This window comes from Hevea brasiliensis, chromosome 3 (genome assembly GCF_030052815.1).
Source record: "Hevea brasiliensis isolate MT/VB/25A 57/8 chromosome 3, ASM3005281v1, whole genome shotgun sequence".
Taxonomy (NCBI): Eukaryota; Viridiplantae; Streptophyta; class Magnoliopsida; order Malpighiales; family Euphorbiaceae; genus Hevea; species Hevea brasiliensis.
Window position 1 is genome coordinate 95,316,744 of NC_079495.1, and position 6,922 is coordinate 95,323,665.

General features: G+C 30.4%; 1 protein-coding gene and 1 pseudogene across 1 annotated transcript in view; one reads left to right on the forward strand and one right to left on the reverse strand.

Annotated features, from left to right (window-relative positions):
- Positions 1 to 319, forward strand: part of LOC131178692 (zinc transporter 8-like) — a 43,487-nt gene extending 43,168 nt beyond the window's left edge. The window contains exon 5 of the transcript XR_009147632.1: positions 121 to 319. The gene's annotated coding sequence lies outside the window, so the exon portion shown is untranslated. The remainder of the gene's footprint in view (positions 1 to 120) is intronic.
- A 4,010-nt stretch (positions 320 to 4,329) lies between these two features.
- On the reverse strand, positions 4,330 to 6,816 carry LOC131178405 (beta-glucosidase 16-like; annotated as a pseudogene).
- Between the last annotated feature and the right edge of the window lie 106 nt (positions 6,817 to 6,922).

The window sequence follows — 6,922 nt, forward strand, 5'->3', positions numbered from 1 at the left end:
GAGACTATAAGTGTTTTTCTGCCTTTGGAAGTTGAGATAATTCTCTTGCTCCTTGTTAGTTTTCGACTTCCGGAAGATTATTTATTCTGTATATGGTTTTATTCCACGAAGTGAACTCAGGTTATCTTGTGGCCCGGTGCTATTTGAAGATAAAGTTAAGCACTTCTTGTAGCCCCTTTTATCTGATATTCTTACACACCTGGTACAATGATGCAGCCAGCCTCACCATCTTGAGATAGAAAATGTATATAATCTTCATGAATAATTCCCAATTAAAAAAGTTAGCTAGGTCATGCACCTCAGCTGGAATTTTCGTTTATATGGCTGCTTGTATTTGGCCGATCATTCATATATCTTTAAAGTTCCAGCAAATCTTGTTCAAATTCCTAGCCGAGTTCCTCGGTAAGTGCTCAGCACCTGAAATCCTCCTGGTAGTCAATTAACCTTCAAGTTTCGATGGTTCCAGGTTTCCCTAAGAGGCAAAAGTTCTTCAAAATCAATTTGTATTAGTTTAAATTTGTATCTTGTATTTTAAGTTAACATATCCACATCTATCAAACCATATAACCATATATTTTTAATTGATAAAATTTAAATTTCATTATTTTACAGAACTTTTGTATTTAGATGTTGACAGGCAAAATTAATTAAGGGAAGAGTTCTAACCATTATGCCACTTTTTTTTTTTCCTCTTACAACTTCAGTTGGGATTGCCGTTGGTCAAATGTTTATAATGAGAACAACCAACTGCTCCAAATGTCGGAGGGATTTTTAATTTAGCCTCAGCTATATATATTATATAATTGACTGACTCTAACTGTAATTCAAATTTGAGACCTTTCAACTTTAAATTTATCCTTTAACTTTTGTGTACGGATTCATTGATGGCCTAAGGTTCTCAAGCATGGATTATGTTTGCCTCTATTTGAATATGGAAGGATCAATGGCTATTGAGAGCATCGTTATTAAAGCCGCTAGAGCACATGCAATATCCTTCAACCAGGTACTTAGGTTTGTGATTCAATTGACCCAGACCTTGAAACTTAGAAGTTTTTTCTGCCTTTGGAATTTGAGATAATTCTATGGCTCCTTTGGAATTTGAGATAATTCTATGGAATTTTGTTAGTTTCCACTTCCTGAAGTTCCTTTTTATTATGTGGAGTTACTTTCACTCATTATCCCTCAATTTAGGTGATTGTATTAATATCGTTCCTCAATTTCAATTTTTATTATAAAAATCTATAAACTTCAATTCGAATATCACTAAAATCTCTTTGACTTACTTATTATTACAGGTTTCCAGGTAAACTTATGGTTAAATTTCACTAATTGCTTCTCAACTTAAATAAGTTTATCATAATCATCCCTTAAATTAATAGTCAATTTAAAATTTTAATCTTCACTTATTTTTTATTTGTTTAAAATAAATCAGATTTTTAGAAATAGTTTAATATTTTTATAAATATTTACAACTAATTAATTATTTAATTTAATTTTTACATATATTATTTTTAATTCGATTTTAAGTTAATATCTAAACAATTTATATCTAATTTATCTTAATTCCTTTGATTTATTTTAATGTAAGAAAAAAAAATTAATAGCACATTGTTATTTTACTTTGATTTGAGATGTGTAAACCTTAATTAAGTATGAATAATTTAATTTTTTTTATATAGATCGTTATTATATATAGTTTTTATCTTTATTTATTAAATTAGCAAAATAATATATTCAATCATAACTATTGTTTAGTACATTTTGAATTAAAGTTATTTATACATTAAATTAAAGTTTAAAAATTTTTGTGAGATAAATTAAAGATGAGGAATGTGTCTGATATATTTATCAAAGTTGAGGGGCAATAAGTGAAATTTGATAATAAGTTAATCTGAAAACCTATGATAGCAGGTTACAGGGATTTTAATGATATTTAAATTAAAATTCAAAAATTTTTATGATACAATAAAGTTAAGGGATTTTATTAATACAACTAGCTAAGTTGAGGGACTTTGAGTAAAATTAACTCTTATTCTACCCTCACATTTTTGTTCACATGTAAAATAAAGAATATTCTCTTCATTTTAATCAATTGCTTTAAAGTTTGTTATATAAAATATGCATAATTTTAAATTGTATATATTAGTTATCTTTTTGGTTTTATAATTTTATGTTCAATATGAATATAATTCAAATAAGGCAATACATGTAAATTAAATATCAAATTTTAAAGTAAATAAAAAAATAACTAATTTGTCGAAGAAATACGCATAAAATTGAAAATTATTGAAAGAAAATTATAAACAAAACACAAACTTTTATATATTATGATAGTTTTATTAGTTCTCAATAAGCATATATGAATTATCAAAAATTCATTACAAACTATCATGATCATATAATTTTATACATTTTTTTATTTTGTTTGGTTTGATATATATTCAACATATAATATAATTTGCTAAAAACATGAGTGATATATTATTAGTTTTCAATAAGCATATATGAATTATCCATTATTAATTCTGTTATGATATTTTTTAAAAATTTAATTGAATTTTTTTAGTGAAATTGGCTTCCTTTGAATTAAATCTCGAAACCTGATAGTTTTAAAAATGACTCTAATACTATTAAATTAAAACTCATTGATTTATTTATAATAATTTTAATTTTTCAATTTTTATTTCAATGATCATAATAGCCCTAAGTCAATCAGAAATTAGTTATAAGTATAAGATCTTAAAATTGATCTAGGTTGATTAAAATTTGATTAAAACTTACAAATTTATAGACTTTAGGAGATAAGCCTTTGAGAATTGGAATAATTGCTCTCAGTCCTTGTAGGAAGTGTTCAAGCTATTGAAATTTATTTTCTAGAAGATCTTCAAAGTTCCAAGAACAGATCTTATTCAAATTCCTAGCCATGTTCCTCAGTAAGGGCTCAAAACCCTCAAATCCTCTTTATAACCATAATTCATAGAAGCTCCAGGAGTCAATCACCTTCAAGTTCAAGTTTTGATGGTTCCAAAGTGCCCCAAGAGGCAAAGTGTTCATCCAACACTACAAAAAAAAATAGTGGCTTTCAGAGATGGAATTTGTGACGGATTTAATCCATTAGAAAAAATTTCAATCAGCGATAGACTTGCAAATGGTTTAGTGACGGGTATAAATTCATAGGAATAGCAACAGATTAATCGAACGGAATTTCCAACGGATCAATTCATTGGAAATATATCGGAAACTTAGGATTTTAAAACTTAAAATCACAAATCTTCACGGCTACATTTTATTTTATTCCCCTCAACACACATCTTCCTCTCCTCTCGGCAGGCAGTAAGGAGCTGTTGCCTCTTGCCATATCTGACGACCTCACTAGTGCTGTTGCCATCACAAGTCACCGTTCCCGATCGTGCATGAGCCCAACCGTCGTTCTCAAGTTCCTTGGTTTTCAATTCAGCACTCAATAGGTAAATATTTTAGGAATAATACTTTGATTCCATTCTCCATTGTTTAATATTGAGGATTTGTTAGAAGGATTTTTCTTGTTGGGTATTTTAAAATTTCATGTCGCTGAGTTTGTGAAAAATGAGAAAACGTCAATCATGTTTAATGGGTTTTTACTGGGTAATTTTTGTCTTTGGTCATGTTAGAAGAAAGAATACAAATAATGAAGAAAAGAATGTGTTTATATCAAGTCTCTATTTTAGAGATATTATTATCTATTTATACATGAGAATATGAGCTAATTTAGAAAAAAATAATATAATAAATATTTATACACAAATCTCCTATAATCATACTAATAATTGTAAATTATGCTATATAAATCTCTTAAAAATCTACTAATAATTAAAATTTATATAAACATGTCATATCAAACTTAGAATGAGAAAACTCTGATCATGTTTGATGTGTTTCCTGGGTTTCATGTTTGCTGTAATTAAATATCGCGTTTGTTGGGTTATCTTCTTTCTCTAATTAATTCGCGTAATTTATTTGATGCTTACGATATTGGGTTTCTACTGTAAAGGAAAGAAAGTATCAAAACAAGGAAAATATAATAAGAATTTAAAGGTGAAAACCAATAAAATAGGCCTATTGAAAAAAAAAATGCTAAACTTTATTGCGTTTGGAACATCTGTCCTACCCACACTTGACATTTCTCTCGAAATAGAAAGGGAAGCTATTATGTTCTCTTGATAAGCTAAAGATGGAGTAATCCTTATTTAAACTTGAATTAATCATGCTCTTTTTTAATGAGAAAAATAGGATAGAACAAAGTGTGTGTGTGTGTGTAGATAGATATATATTAAAAGGTTAATCATGCTCTGGTCAAAAGATTGATTCATTTAGGCTATTGAGTGGCCACACCATCCCCACTGTTGGTTTGGGTATTTGGAAGTCTGGTTCTAAAGCCAAAGATTCAGTCAGGCTGGTTAAAGGCATAGAGATACAGTGGAGTCCAAGAAGACGTCAGACATGCGCTCTAGGCAACCATACATTCAGGGATTGAGAGGAAGGATCTCTTGGTCACGCCCAAGCTATTGTGCAGTGATTTGTCTTCGGATAGGGTTCGAAAAGCGTTGAACAATAACCTATGGGAACTACAACTTGATTACCTTGATCTTTATTTGAAATGGAAGGTGTTGGAGAGAAATGGAGAAGCTTGCTTTTATGGCTTTTGAATATTTTTTGGAGATGCTTTGGAGAAGCTTAGTAAATGTGGTAGAATTTGCTGTCATAAAGAAGATGATATTGATCATTGCTCAAGTTTGGTATGGTATTCAACATCCAAAGTATCCCTTTATTTTCACGCCACTCCTGTTCAAATCATTAATTTTATCCTCATGAGTCATTACACCAATTATACATTTATGTCACTGGGAAAAAAATAAATAAATAAAATTGTGTATCACTCAATTGCTTTCTGGACGAATGAAAGATGATCATTGAAGTAACGAATTCTATAGTCATCCTCTACAATTATCCAATCAGTATCAAGCTCACTAACTCCTGAAAAAAAGAATTATAAATTATAACTTGTGAGTGTAAAAGCAAAAACACATTTTTCCTCTTAAAATAAGCATTTAATATAACTTAATGGTACTAAAGTCGTCTCGAGAATCATGAAGTTTCGAATTCAATTGCAATCAAAGCTAAATGAACCAAACAATAATGATGATAATAATAAAACATCCTATTATTGTAGCTCATTGATCTTGATATCGTACCATTCTCAGTAATGTAAATGATTGGATCATTAAACTTGTTCTTGGTATAGAGCAAAAGATCTAGAATTCCTCTTGGATACACATAAAGCCAATCTGATCCTGTCTGCAAATTCATTTATAGTATGAGAAACCACGACCCATGAAATATACAACTTGAATCTACATGCTGTAATGTTTTATATGTGCATTAAATCATACCGAAGGACCAATGAGAATCCCATTTCGCTCGGCTGATGCATCAAATTACTTTGTATCAGAAATGAACAAGGCAGAAAATTTGTTAACAATGGAAAGAAAAATAAAAACGTGAATGAAGGAGTTTCTTACCTGTAGACTGAGCACAAGAGTCAGTGGTGCAGCTTAAGTATTCAGTTTTGCAAGGAACATCAAAACCATATTTTGAAGTATAATAGTTTAGTCCAATGAAATCAAAAGATCCTTTCACCATTAACGATTCCTCATTAGAAAAGTTAGGCAATCGTTTCCCCACATGAGCAACCATATCAGCTGGATACGTACCAGACTTCAGTGGTTCCATAAACCTTCAAAATTCATACATTTAGAAGAAGGGGATTTAATTTCGATGCCAGTAATCTAGTTCGAGCATACTCCTGACTGTAAGTACTGAAAAAAGGAACGCAAAATTTATATATACCAATCATATTGGAAAGAAATGGCTCGGGATGCTGCACTAAAGTCTCTACTTGAGTTAGTCAAGGGTAAAATCCATTGACAATTTAGAGTAATCTGATTTGACCCATTTGAGACATCTACATGCATAAAGAAAAGAAAATAATAAGAAGAAATAATGAAAAATTCTAATAAATAGGTAATAAAGAAAAGACAATGCATGATTAAATGAACCTGGTACTTGTCCTTGTACACTTGAACTGCAGCTGCATGAGCAAGAAGTTGATTATGATCTACTATATATGGCTCATTACTAGAATCGCCACCAGTGCCGTTATAAGGAGCCAGTCGGAACATCTCCCAGGTGCTTTTTTACCAGTTGCATAAGCATCATCAGCAACAGTTAATGGCTCATTCAAAGTTATCCAGTGCTTCTCTCTATCACCAAAGGTTTTAAAGCATAACTCCGCATAATCACGAAAATCATCCCTATACATGGAATAATTGAACACTTAATTAATTAAGGATATATATGTTGAATGCATATGATTTCCCATCAGTTACACAATTTTGGAGCTTAAAAGACCACCATATTCATCTTCAAGAGCTTGAGGAAGATCCCAGTGGAATAACGTCACAAAAGGTTGGATTCCTTCATGATATAGTAATAAATAATTAATGTTACATCAAGGTCTATTATTACATGTATTAATATCTATTGTATAGAATGTTACCCACCAACTATTCTATAGTATATATGGATGTGCACAAAAAATGTCCTAAATGAGAGGGAAAACATAAAGAAAAGACGGTAGGGAGAAAGGGATAGAAACTGACCATTAGCTAAGAGTTCATTGATGAGATTGTTGTAGTAATGAATTCCTTTTGTATTTATGCCTCCACTAAGATGGCCACCTAAAATTAATATGTAGAATTTAAAGAGAGAGAGAGAGAGAGAGAGAGAGAGAGAGAGAGAGAGAGAGAGAGAGAGAGAGAGACCACGAAATGGAAAATTTCATTAAAATTAATGGAAGGTGAGAATCTTTAGAAAGAATAAGGAC